The sequence below is a fragment of the Mixophyes fleayi genome, chromosome 8, assembly GCF_038048845.1.
Source record: "Mixophyes fleayi isolate aMixFle1 chromosome 8, aMixFle1.hap1, whole genome shotgun sequence".
Taxonomy (NCBI): domain Eukaryota; kingdom Metazoa; phylum Chordata; class Amphibia; order Anura; family Limnodynastidae; genus Mixophyes; species Mixophyes fleayi.
The window spans coordinates 17498778-17513476 of record NC_134409.1 but is presented as its reverse complement, the minus strand read 5'-3'; the positions used below and the strand labels follow the sequence as shown (position 1 = coordinate 17513476).

The 14699-nt window shown below is 42.0% G+C and overlaps 1 protein-coding gene across 1 annotated transcript in view; it reads left to right on the top strand.

Moving 5' to 3' along the window:
* Positions 1-3767: 3767 nt before the first annotated feature.
* TTLL7 (tubulin tyrosine ligase like 7) overlaps positions 3768-14699 on the top strand; it is a 118756-nt gene continuing 107824 nt past the window's right edge. Inside the window, exon 1 of the mRNA XM_075181990.1 lies at positions 3768-4040. The gene's annotated coding sequence lies outside the window, so the exon portion shown is untranslated. The remainder of the gene's footprint in view (positions 4041-14699) is intronic.

Below are 14699 nucleotides of genomic sequence, written 5' to 3'. Positions count from 1 at the left end.
TTAAATATCGCCAGATACAACATGCTGGATCCTAGCAGCGTGATTAGTAAACACATCACTGTTACACTGTTTGTCTATAGAGCCGGAGGTCCAACAGCTGGGGGTCCCTCTGTCTGAGCACTATTAACCCTAGTGCTGCCAGGCTACTGCTGGTTACGTGAAAATCGAGGGAAAAAATTGCGTGGGGACCCCCCCTCCCCCCCCCCTTGATTTTTAGTTAACCAGCACTAGGCAAACCAGCCTGGGCTGGGTGGCACTATAGCAGGGGGACATCATCATCATCATTATCACCATTTATTTATATAGCGCCACTGATTCTGCAGCGCTGTACTGAGAACTCATTCACATCAATCCCTGCCCCATTGGAGCTTACAGTCTAAATTCCCTAACATACACACAGACAGACTAGGGTCAATTTGATAGCAGCCAATTGACCTACTAGTATGTTTTTGGATTGTGGGAAGAAACCGGAGCACCCAGAGAAAACCCACGCAAACACGAGAACATACAAACTCCACAGCCGGGAATCAAATTCATGACCCCAGTGCTGTGAGGCAGAAGTGCTAACCACTAAGCCATCGTGCTGCCCCTGCAGTTGAATTACTCTCCAAGTAGGAGCGGTACACCAAGAGCAGGTGACAGATGGGAGTGTGTTCCCTGTACAGTGCTGTGGAATTAGTGGCGCTATATAAATAAATGATGATCATCAATGGTGGTAAGAATGACAGGAACCTCCAAAGGAGAGACTGGCAGAGCCCACTGGTTCACAAGAGTAGAGGAGATAAAATTCCCTGCTGCACTGTAATTAATTAAAGCTGAAGTAGTCTGCAATCTGGAAGGACAGTGAAGGGTAACAGACAGAACAATTATCTGGGTAGAAAGGATTAGGAGAGTGTTTGTAGGACCCTAACCTGACCTCCCCCGAACAAGTTAGGACCTGGCGTTTCCGGAACACTTGGACCAGGCAGCGGAGAGGTGACCAAGTCAGCACAATAAAGATTAGTTTTGAATCTCCTTTCCCATTCTACAGGAGGAAGTTAAGAGTCTCCAAGCTGCATAGGCTCTTCAGTGGTAACAGGTGTTTGAAATTGTGGTACTAATTTAATAACTGCCAAAGAGTCCATTCTTTTTCTTGGAATCTTTCACAAAAACTGATATCCACCCGATTACACAGAGAGATCAAATGGTCTAGTGAGGGAATTCCTTAATAGGGCTCCACAACCCCTGCCGAAATGCCTGCACCAGAGCCTCATTGTTCCATTGCAATAACGAAGAGAGTGAACGGAATCGCATCACATATTGGCCCACAGAGTGTGAACCCTGATGAAATCGTAGCATATTGGAAGCAGTTTAGGAAGTACAGCCAGGTTTGTCAAAGATCTTGTAAAAGAAAGCTATGAAGGAGGCACAGTCCACGAGTAGGGCGTCGTTATGCTCCCGTAGAGAGGGGGGGTCCAGGCCAGGGCTTGGCCTGAGAGCAGAGAAATAAAATAAGCAACTTTCGCCCTCTCGGTCGGAAGTAATTCAATTTAAAAAGAACATTTGTTCTGAAACTCTCAACAAGTTTTAGAATCTCCAACATATTTGGCAATAGAAGGGAGACACAGACTGGAGGAGTGTATGGGAGTCGCCACGGCAACAGGAGGTTCAGCAACGGCTGGAGAAGATGCAGAATTAGTTAAGAGTATTCTTAAGAGCGTCTAACCAGGTAGACAGGCCTTGAAGGCATTGCACCAACTGGAGTTGGGTAATATCCTGTCTGTCCACTCTGCCCAAAAGATGTTGGAACATGTCCTTTGGAGCAGGGCCGAAGCTAGATTTTTTTTTAGGGGGGGGTGATTTGTGCCCCCCCCTTTTTGCTAACAGAGGCAATGGGTGTCCAGCGGCAGCTCGCTATACTCATGTTCCTGGCGGCTGACAGGCAGGCAGAATATACTGCTCGGCTGCGCCTATTGTGTTAAAACACATTAAAAAAAAAGAATCACACTGCCTCCGGGAAAAGTCCTAGTAAGGTCCATGGACAAACCAGCTTTGCCCGTCGTCTGTCCCATCCTGTTGCCTTGGATATACAGTGATCACAATACACAGGTAGCCTATAGTTGGAGAGCTTGGGGGCTCAGATCTGTCCATAGATATCCACAGCACTTACAGATCCAGTGTAACTCAGAGCTAGTAGTGGCTTAGCTGCTGTTAGATCCTGGTTACACTATTCCAATATTGACAATAGGGGGACCTGAGACAAAAAAAGGCTATTTAAAAAAAACAAAAAACCTACACCATTACTACACCTTACACCCAATAGCCATATGTGATTTTGATTTACTCAGGAGAACAAACTGAATCATTTTGTATCATTGTGGGGTTCCAGTAATTGGGTCAAAATAACTATGGGGTGGTCCCCGTTGGTGAAAAGATTTTCCGGGTCTCATCGGCAATAGCACGGGGAAGCCTTTTTAACAAGGATCGCAGTGGAACCCTTGTTCCAATATCGCCATCTAAGAATGGCAATTACAGAAGAAGATCAATTAAATGATGCTTTATTACTTGAATTAAGCATTTTTTCAATGAACACTTTATATATATATATATATATAATTTAGTGGAACATGGTGAATATTTCGCTGAACAGTTTTGAAAATGTTGTTCCTTTTTATTGTGAAGTCCTGCTCCTACAACACGTGCTGAATACTTCTTTCTGTTAATCTCTGCCTTCAATTAATCAGATCCCACCTATGTTTAGAAACGAGTCTAATAAATACAATAACATTTGGTTATCTAATTTAACTATAACAGTTAATGTTATTCTTACAAGATGCACCAGGAGTCTACATACAGAACAGGTCATCTGGATGTGCTCGGACATCTACAGACTCATGGGAATGTTAATATAGGGGCAAAGTATTTTTCACATCCATAACATAGGCATCGATTGTGTCCCTTTGTACTAGTGTTAATTTGAATACTTCATACATGCCTGGAATATATCTACTACCACCTAGTGGCAACCTGAGATAATTGCAGTGTTCTTCACCTGAATAATTGGAATATACTACAGTATTTGCTGTTACTCTCTTGAATCTGCTGGGCCCCACATATTTTTCTAAGCATTGTCCTCTGATTGTCATTGTTATGGCTATGGTGCTACCCTATTTTCAGTCCAAACATTGCACAAGTTCTTAATATCCTATTTAGTGGTTGAAGTGGAAAATTAGAAGTGGCAGTATAAAATATGTAAGTGAATAGAATTTGATAGTTTTACAACCAAAGCTGTACGAGAAATGACGGTATGGCATACTACCGTATACCAGCCCACTTCCACCACTGATCCCAGTAGTACAAAGCAATTGTTCAATACTTTTTATTTATTATATATACAATATAAATGCGAATGACTGAATATTCTCTGTAAGCGTTGCATAATATATAGGTACAATATAAAGGTGAATAAATAAAAAATAATAATAAAAAGAAATCTTCAAAACCTAGGACTGGCACTATAAAGTAGGTACTGTTGGTCCTGAGGCTATATACAATCATGGTTCATACCCCCTGACATAATGAGAGGCTGCAATAATGAGTGTCAGATACACATACAAGTTGTATGATACAACACAATACACCTATACAATGCATAGAACAAGGTGTTACACCTGTACTGTGACGTCACACAGGTGCACGCCCCGCCTCTCCCTGTTGCTAGGACCAGTGTTTGCGTTCCAAGCAGCAGACTGATCCATCTGTGAGGCGATCGTGGGGGTGTCACGTCCTGCAGTTCACCGGGACATCGCCTAGATCCCGCTAGATCAGGATCGACATTCATCGGGATCTTATTCAATCAGCAAAAAACCCGTGTCTCACCCGCGGGTCATCCTCACGTGACTATACCAAGCACCCCCTTCTCCCGGTCGCATTGGTTTAGTCCCGATGTGCAGTAAGCTCCACTGACCGGGGGGATAGCAGTGGTTGAGTGACACCTCTACATCCGGGGACTGGGGGACCCTCCATCATCTCCTGGACTGACCCCCACCTTATACATGCAGGTGAGTGAGACCCCCATTCTCCTCCAACCCCTCAGCAGGGGAGGGGGAGAGAGGGATGAGGGGTTGGGGAGAGCAGCATGAATCAGCATCAGTCAGCACCCAGGAGGAGGGAGGGGAGAGAGAGGAGAGGGTAACAATGATTACATTTTATTTATAGCATCACTGTCTCTATCATATGTGTTCATCTGCACTTTTATTATTATAATCATTACTATTATTATCATCATTATCATTAGTATTATTCACAGCTATATAGTACTTCTAACTCCACTATTTGTCTATAGAAAAGCCATACTCTATTATTTTCTATTTTTATTCCGTCTGCCTCTGTTGTATTTATATTATTTCACCTGTCCTTGCTGTTTATACTACACAACGGTGAGTGTGTGTATGCATGTATGTATGTATGTATGTGTGTGTGTGTATATATATATATATATTTAGAAGTAATAGTATGGACGTTTAATGGGGATGTAAGTTAATGGAATTTAATAGTTTTACGATGAAGGCAGTAGAAGTGGCGGGATGGCATACAGCCATATACAGCCCCCCACTTCCACCACTGTGTAAATGTGTCTGTATGACAATCTCATTCTACAATAGATACAGTGAGAATGCTTTATTGCTGTTTGTGTGTGTGTGTGTGTGTGTGTGTGTGTGTGTGTGTGTAAATATTTTGTGTATATTGTGTGCTCTTTGTCACAATGAACTTAAGAGGTATTTTTTTTTTCCAATTTTGCTATTGTAATTAATTATTCATAAACAAATAATGGTAGATAAATGTTTGAAGTGGTTTTCCTGCGCCCAGCTGTTGGTGGTTTGTTATTACATAGTCTATATCGAACCTGATGCTCAGGGCTTACTAACATTTCATGTTGTCAAGATACACATGTTTAATGGACGCAGGGTTTATTTATTATTCAGTAACATCAGGTATAATTATCTGAACTAGTAATAAGACAACTGTATGGTACCTTAACTGTTGCAGACACATGACAATGGCACATGAGCATTTTAAAGGTAAGGTTGGCATTTTCCCTGGGTTCATCAGAAAACTGAGGCCATTATGGGCATTCTCAGTGCTAGGCTTTATTTCATTGCAAATAGCTTTGCTGGTATGTACAGACTTTTGGGTATGTGCATATGTGAGGTGATCTGAATAAGGTACACATTTCGGACTAGTTGAATGAAATCCATTTGACGGCTAAGTAATGTGTGAGCTCTCTGTACAATATTCTCCTTTTTTTTTTCAGGCATAATGAATGAGGGGTAAAAATAAGCTCTTTTCCCACAGTTTTAACAATCAACCTATAAACTTGTAACATTCAGTTGTTCCTGTTTAGAGAATCATTAACGTTTTTTTCTTTCTTCTCGTTCTGACCCCCCTTGAGAGAGTCCCTTTTGCAGCTACTTTTGATCAGTGGTTTGTATTTTGCAGACCCTCCCTTACTCTATACTTTTGGGAACACCTGCAGTTGCTAAGGAACAATGTTCCTGCAAAGTATTTCTTACAGGAACTTTGTTTGTGGCTGTTGCCTGTTTGGGCAGCTGTATCAACAGCGTTACTAATCTTTACTAAACAAGCAGTTTACAAATGCAGGATGCACAAAGGTAAATGGTTCCCTTCCTTAAGTGTGAGCTAGTCGGTTGCGTGCCTTATGTTGGTATTACAATGACCAGAATGTATATTGTTAGGAACTATTTCTGTAACAATTTGCAGGTCATGCAAAAATGTCTTAGAGCTGTAGTGATGCTTATAAGTAGGTAACATGACATCATACCTAGTGATAAATAGCCAGCATACTACAATGACATATTGGGCCTGATTCATTAAGGAAAGGCAGAAAAGGAGTAACAAACCATGTTACAATGCAGGCGCGGGCTGGGAGAGGGATGGCCGGGGGGCACACAGACGGCTGCATCATATGACAGGGGATGCGGCCTCGTCATTGATGACGCGGCCGCATCCCCTGTCATGTGATGCGGCCGCCTGTGCGCTGACACGGCCGCATCTGATGTCATCAGATGCGGCCGCGGGGGCAAAACTATGTTTTTTGCATCCGGGGGGCGGCCGGCCGGCCTACCCCCCGGCCCTAATAGCCGTCTAACCCAGCGGCCCTGGGGTTGCCCCCCAGGCCAGCCCGCCCCTGTTACAATCCAACGGGTACAAATTAGTTTATTATTTTGCACATAAGTTAAATACTGGCTGTTTTTTCTTGTAACACACAAATACCTTATAGCTTTATTTGTACACTGAAATTTAAAGTTGATCTAGGACATGCCCTACCCCAACTATAAATCTGTTCCTACATTTTAAATTTACTTCCCCCTCCAATGCAACATGGTTTTGCACCGCGCTCTGGGCGATCCTTTTCACACATGGGACGGCACCTGCCACATGGTGCGCGTCCCATGTGACACCAAGGCCACACGTATTGGAAGGGAGGGAGTGGGGTCGGATCCTAGGGATTCGCGGCCAATAGGAGAAGGTGGTTGGGCCCGGAGGAGGGACCAGCCACCAAGTAATACTAAAAGACATCGGACTGGCCAAAAATAGATTTTTTTGGTCCGACCCTGAGGGCATATGCCCCCCTGGCCTAGCCCGCCCCTGATTAACGGACACACAACGAGGCAAGAGGGCCTTGCTCACAGTCTTACAATCTGTAGGACTATAAGAGTTTGATTCATAAGGTAAAGTGCCACATAGTGCATGTTGATCGGGCCAGATTGTAAAGGTAAAATGTGCTTTGTTGATCTGGGGGTCAAATGGTTGTTTGAAAATAAAAAGAGAACACATATCAGTTTTGTGTGAACTGTATACAGAGGTGGTAAACAGGTAGATAGGTTAGGGGGGTAGCTTGGGAACTTGATAAACTTGCCTGAAGAAGTGAGTTTTCAGGGCATTTTTGAAACTTTGGATGCTAGAGCAAAGTCTTGTGCAAGGGAGGAAATACCACAGAGTGGGTGCAGCCCGCAAAAAGTCCTGTAGCTGGGAATGGGAGCAGGTAAGGATAGTGGATGAGAGACGCAGATCTTGCGCAGAGAGGAAGGGTTGAAGAATGAAGAGATGGATATTGGTGTTTTGTTTATTGGCCTTGTTTGTTAGTAGAAGTATTTTGTGTTGGATTTAGTAAAATACAAACAACAAAGTAGAGGCTGACAGAGTGGAGCAGAACAAGAACATTTTACAAGAAGTATTAGGTTACCCGCTGCATTCAGAATAGATTGAAGGGGTGAAAATCTGGTATAGGGAAGACCAATAAGGAAGAAATTGCAATAGTCCATGTGGGAGATGATGAGTGCATGTATTAAAGTTTTTTCCCAATGTCTTTTGTGAGATACTCTATTAATTTTGTGAGATATTCTAGTAATGTTTCTTACTTGTATGTAACAGGATTTGGATACAAATTGTGTATGGAGAACAAAGGACATTTCTGTGTCAAGGATCCCACCTAAACAACAAGCTTGACGTGTAGTATTGTTGTCTTATCAACAGAAATACAGATGTCAGATAGATCGCCAGCTTCTGTTGGCGGATGGGAATATTATTAGCTCAATTTTGAGGTGACAAGAGGACAGCCAAGCTTAATTCTATCATCAGATGGAGCTGAGTTATGTATAAATCACTATTACGCTACCATGGACTATCACAAAGACTGGACCATTAAGCGCAGCCGGTCTAAATTCTCCCCACGTGGGATGGTCATTGCCACTATTGAGGAGCTCCTTGGAATGAATGGGGTTATGGATGGCCCAATCAGTGCATTAGGAGGATTTTGCTTTCTATTATACTGAGACGCAAATGATTACATCTTTGCATGCAATGTTTATGTCTGCTTCAGTTCATGTGTACAGTACAGGCGGCAAAGAATGATGGTAGCATTATTTAGTTGACATGGTAACCTGACAACCAGGTCTAATCCTGCCATATTTGCTGCAATTTTGATGGCAACCTTAAATAACTAGTCCGCCTATGTATGGGCAACTTGAGCCTAAATTGACTAATAAAAAGGGCAACATTCTGGTATTAAGATAGATAAGACATTTACATATGAGGTCAAACCTCTAAACTCTAAAACCAACCATCTGTTAAAAACATTAAAAAAACCTTGTACTTTCCTGACTTTGAACCGAGCATTCAGCATAGTACATGTACATAATTAATTATCACTGCCATAGAACTCTGTTATATTGCATGGAATGCTGGCACTCGTGAATGCTGCAAGCAATCTTGTAATTGACACATAGAGAAGTGAATGGGAAAGTATATATCTACAGGTCTGTTCACTTACATTTATTATTGGAGTGAATATCAGTGTTAGATCGCTTTTAGCAGACTTTTAAGAATGTGTTTTGAGTGTCTGATATTAATTCCAGAGTGTTCTAATCGTTATGTATATCTATCTAAATGTTTTAAGAAAGTTTTTTTTTTTTTAGAATGAATCAACTTGTATGTTTACAGTACTTTAGGGGTCCATTAACCCCTTCACCACTGAGGCTTTTTTCGCCACATTGTTTGGAAGAGGCCCGCACAGGGCGCGATAGAATCTGTATGTGCCAGGATGGGGAGGGATCGGGCACTTTTAGTGCCCTCCTACAGATTTTTATCTGTAGTGCAGACGTGCTTAGTGCCATCATCATTCCCGACTCTTGTCCTGGCCCCCACCGACAGCATAGACTGGTGGGGGGTGGGTCATTATTATTTATACTACTTTAAACCTCTCCGGTGCTAAGGATGAGTAGGAGGTGTTGCCCATAGCAACCGATCAGATACCAGATATCATTCGTCTAATACATTCTAGAGAATGATAGCTAGAATCTGATTGGTTGCTATGGGCAACTCCACTTGTCCTTAGAAGCTTGATAAATCTGCCCCAGAGAGCTCTAGGAATTCAGCGACAAGCAATTGGTGCCACCTAATTTATCTGATTTGTCACAGAGCAGCCAGAGGAACCGTGTTAAAATAAAACGCTTCTATATAAGTGTGAAGTCGACTTTGCTGCTGTGAGACTATTGAAGTGTCAAATATAAATTATATACCTACAATCTAGTCATTATCTTTCAACATTTCTCATGTTCTAGTTCCATTTCTTGTCTGTCTTTGGGTTTTATAATTGTTTCCAAAGGTTAAATCCACTGCGCTACATATTGACAGACAGACACAATGTATGGGGATTGTCAGAGTCTCCGCTAGATTGTATCTCACTGGCCTCTGTGTCCTCTAAACTCTGACAAGTGGTTATAAAAAAAGGGGGAAAAAGGCAATATTGGAGGTTAGGCAATATTGAGGATTATAGGAAAGTGATAATAATATATTACAAACACATTTAAAAATACAAAATTGTCAGTGTTATTGCTAAACACACTTCAAAACACTGCAAAGTCATTCTCATCAATAGCCAGTTATATTCACATAATGCACGGTTGACATCACAATGTGGACAGTTGAATGGAACCAACTAGAGAGTATTTATGAATTGAGTAAAAAAAAACTGTGCTGCAACACAAACGCATACATGGCAAGTAGGAACACAAATGGGTATGGTACGTAGAATAGATGGCTTCTTATTTGTACATGTGGTTGCATGTTTTGCACTTGTGGTAAAAATGCAAGTCAAGCACAGCGTTTAAACGCCATTGGGTATAAGTCCAGAGTCTTGTTGGGGAATTTGCCACTTTTTGGACACAAATAAAGTAGGAAATCAGACTAAAAGCCTCTATTCATTTTAACATATCTCTTAAGCCTTGAGACAGCTGGGCTATGGCTTTCCAGTGGTTTGTTGTCATCATTTTTTACCATAATATCTTGAGCACAAATTATTTGAATAAGTCTGGATTCCATGTTGCTCGTACAATATATAATCCTACCATTTTTGCATTCATATCAGCTTATTTCCAGGAATATTAGTGCTTCTGTAAAGTGTAACCGCCAATTACACACTTTGTTGATCTTTGGCAAAATCAGCTCTGTTCCCGCCATACACCTAGATATCCTCCAAAGCGCATGTTTTCAGCGTTTGCGGAGCAGCACATTTGCACAGGACCAGGAAGGGAGATTATTGAGATGAGATAATGGTGCACCTGGATGGTCCGTTCACCTGGATGGTCCGTTCACCGCACATGATGCATGCGTATTTTATGATTTTGACCGCCTTGCCCTGTGAATTTTGGCAGAAATCTAGGCGCAGTTGCGCACAGCGGGTACAAAGCTGGTCAGGTAGGGCCAAAAGCACCCCCCTATATTTGAGCTTGTCACTTTTCAGTTTTTTTAGACCACACCTTGCAACATTTATGATGTAAGAATGAGGACAGAGTATGCATGCCCTAAGGGCATGCCCAGTGCTTTAGAGACAAAGGGCCGCTAACAGCCCCCTTCCCTTCCCCTAAAAACACCCCTTCAGTACCACCCGCACCTGGCGCTTGTATGCGCAGCATTGCAGGGGCACCAGCTAGAGGGACATCTCTCCCAAATGTCCCCGAATTAGGGCAAAAGTCCATATACACAGGTCAGACCCCTCTTATCGGGACAGATGGGGAGGTGTGCTCGTCACATACTAGTGTACTACGTACAGCTCTCTTTATAGGCTAACACTGCATGATTTTAAGGGTATTTTACATTTTATTTACACTTGATTTAATTATTTTTTTTGCTGTCTCTTACTGTTGAATTTTGTTGCTTTGATATGTCATGTTTTGTGCTTGAAAAAAAATTGAGCTAAGTTTTGATGTGCAAATAGTATAATCGGTTTTGCACATTTTATCTGTCGTGTCTGCATTTGGATAGACACAGAAATGTATTATTGATTAAGTTTGAGAGGGTAGACGCTCCGCTCTTTAGAAAAACACCAAAGCTCCAACTCTAAATCATGTTTTTATTGCTTTTCATAATGTCACTTTGGAATACCTCCCTCACTCCTTTTATGTAGCAATCGTTTTATCTGTGACATTTACAAGTGTAAATATATCTAAAGTATTTTGGTAGGTTGTAGAGAAGTGCGGTTTGTGCTGATATGCTTCTAATTGTATGTCACATTCAGACATTCCTCACGCTACCATATTACTATGAGAGTATGGATCACTAGTCACTTTATATAATCAATGAAGAAAATGGCTACTTAGCAGCAATCAAGCTCACAGTAAACTTTTTCCCTGTTCACCTTGTATATATGTATTGTTACCTGTATCCGAGTGCTTTCTATGTCTTTAGTACATTCATGGACATGAATCAGGCCGTCTATTTTGTTTTCAGTTAAGAACTACTGTATGTAAAAATGATACATTTGCCTCATTGAGTCAGCACTCTCATGCCCTGAAGGGGGCAGGAGGACCATCACAGACTGCAATCTCTAGGAATCTCCATGTGTGAACTAGTGCAATCAAAACAGGACTTATTAATTTTATTAAGGGCACCATGCCTTTATTCAGCAACTGCCCAGAGCCAGGAACTAACACTGTACCTATAATCATCAACTGGCCAGACCCAGGAATTAGCACAGTGCCTGTATCCACCAACTACCTGGATCCTGGTTATAGGACAGTGCCTATAATCACCTGTGACTAGAGCCAGGGACACTGTACCTATAATCATAAACTAGTCAGACCTAGGAAGTAGCACAGTGCTTGCAATCACCAACTGTCTGGAGCCAGGAAATAGTGCTGTAGCTGTAATCACCAACTTCCTGGAGCCAAGACCTTGTGCTGTACCTGTAGTCACCATATTCCTGGAGCCAGAATCTTATGCTGTACCTGTAATCACCAACTGTCTGGAGCCAGCACCTTGTGCTGTAGCTGTAATCACCAACTGTCTGGAGCCAGGAAATAGTGCTGTACCTGTAATCACCAACTGTCTGGAGCCAGGACCTTGTGCTGTACCTGTAATCACCAACTCCTTGGAGCCAGGAAATAGTGCTGTACCTGTAATCACCAACTGCCTGGAGCTAGTGCTGTACCTGTAATCACCAACTTCCTGGAGCCAGGACCTTGTGCTGTACCTGTAATTACCAACTGCCAGGAATTAGTGCTGTACATGTAATCACCAACTGTCTATATATTTATTTATATAGCGCCACTAATTCCGCAGCGCTGTACAGTGAACTCCTTCACATAAGTCCTTGCCCCATTGGAGTTTATAATCTAAATCCCGTAATTTACACACACACATACCAAGAGAAACTAATGGCAATTTAATAGCACCCAATTAACCTACTAGTATGTTTTTGGAGTGTGTGAGGAAACCGGAGCACCAGGAGGAACCCCACGCAAGCACAGGGAGAACATACAAACTCCACACAGATAAGGCCAATGTTGGGAATCGAACTCATGACCCCAGTGCTGTGAGGCAGAAGTGCTAACCACTGAGCCTATACAGTGTTTAGATTTGCTCTATGATGTGTTACTGTTGGCAACCCCCGCAGTAGTAAGATTCACCGTTTTTTTTAATTGCAACACCAGGCCACGCCCACTACTTGGAATCACATCATTGTGTGATGGAGTTGGGGCCTGATGATGCTAATTGCAACACCAGGCCCCACCCACTTTTTGACAGAGGGGATCCGGGTAGGGGGCCTCCTCTTCAGGGCATCTGCATTTCCACAAGGACTGGTATGGTGAATCGGTAAATTAACCCTTACTGTTCCGGGCCAGTATACCTGGGGCAGCTGAGTATCACTCAGTGTTAAATTGCAGCCATAAGTGATAAAACATTATCCATATTGCCGCAGATTGATAAATAGCCCCTTAGGGTGCTACAAGTACCCCTGAAGTTCAGGATATCTTGCAATGATGTCTTGGATTGATTCTGACTGTTCACCCAAAGTGTAACAATGGTTTAAACCAGTGTTTGCCAAACCCAGTCCTTAAGTACCCCTAACAGTGCAGGTGTTCAAGTGAAACAATTAGCACCACCTGTGGATCTGTTACAATGAATCAATCAGTAATAATTACACCTGTGCTCCAACAAGGAGATGTGGAAAACATGCTGTTAGGGCTCTCTGAGGACTTTGTTTGGGAAACACTGGTTTAAGCAGATATTTTTTTCTTATTTGATGGCTGTTTACAGTAAAATGTACCTGCAGTGTCCCGTAGTTATTGTTTCTATGGAATAGATTTACATGTCTGCTTCATGATAAGATTGGCACTTTCCATATGGTGTGGGGTCCATGGTACCACTTTACCTGGGTCTCAGTAACCACGTCAGTCTCTACTTCTCCCTATATTCTATACTTTCCTCCCCATGGCTCTCTGTCTCATCTAGGGCATGTGTGTGTGAGTTGACGGCTCTCTTTTCTCCGTCCTCTCTCCATTTCCCCCCCTATATCCTACATTTTCTTTTCTTTTTCTCTCTCTCTTCCCCTTTCTTTCTCCTTTCTGTTTTTCCTACACTTTCCCTGCACACTATATCCTTCCCTGTTTAGTGAAAACCCAACAACAATGATTTTTTACTTTTTTTACTCTTGTTCTCTATATTGTAACATATGCATAGTTGTGTGTCCCAGAACAATGTAACTATGTCATATGCTTTTATCTTTTATCCTTTTGTACTCATTGTTGCTGATGCAAATAAAAAGATTTAAAAAATAACAATAATATAACTGTTGCATGATGCCTACATATAAATGTCCAATATTGATAATGTTTTGTATATAGAAATACATTGTCTACCACTGTAGTTAGTGGGGTTAGTAGATGACCTTGCTTATCATGACTCCATAAATACAGCTCTTTTCACCAGACATAGAGTAGCAGGAAGCTGATGATACCATTATCCCCCTCCTGGGCAATTAGGAGAATGTATTTCTGGTAGTATGACAGCAATGTGCGGATGTTAGTTACATTAAAGCAGCAATTCCACATAGAATATTTATTTATTTTTATTCTTTTAATTGCCACTTAAGTACCTTTTTAAACATGCGTCCGATTCATTTTACTTAGCTATCATTTTACAAACAAGTATCTCCTTTTCAGAACCTCTCTGTTTGGCAAACAAAAATGGCTGCCAGATAGTCACTCTGCTACAAAGACACAGGCTCATAGCTCTCAGCATGTGATGTGATGGCAGAGGGGGGAGAATGAGGATGTCACAGTGCAGTCAGAGCTCAGAGGGGTGTTCCAAAGCCTCTCTGCTTACTATATAATGTGCCATGTAACTGTGGTTGTCATGGTAGCCCAGAATCATAATAGCAGCCTAAAGAAAAAAAACTATTTGTCTTATAGCCTACTACAGTGATTTATGTTAAAAAAAAAACACATCTACTTTTTTCATGGGATTGCCACTTTAAGCCCAGATGAGCAGCATGTTGGAGAGTCTCGCAAACAACAATACGCAGAGACAATGGAGCGTTTTGTGTCATGAATCACAGTAATTAGAGATGGTTTCTCTGGGGTTCTGAGTGCTTGATCACATGGCCCCTTCCCCTGGGCTCATGCTCTTGTTAGGAGGGAGTAGCAGCAAGTGTCACATTGTCAGGGATGATCTCCATGCTAACAAGCATCTGTGTCATTGACAAGAAGCCTGATGAGGAACTGTGGAGTTTAAACAAGCCACACTGCTGTTTGTTACAAAAGTAGAATTGTATTTGATTGGAAAAAAAAGAAAAAGCCATACTGCTAATGGTGATGCGAATGCTTGCATACGTGTATGTGTGTGTGTGTGTATGTGTA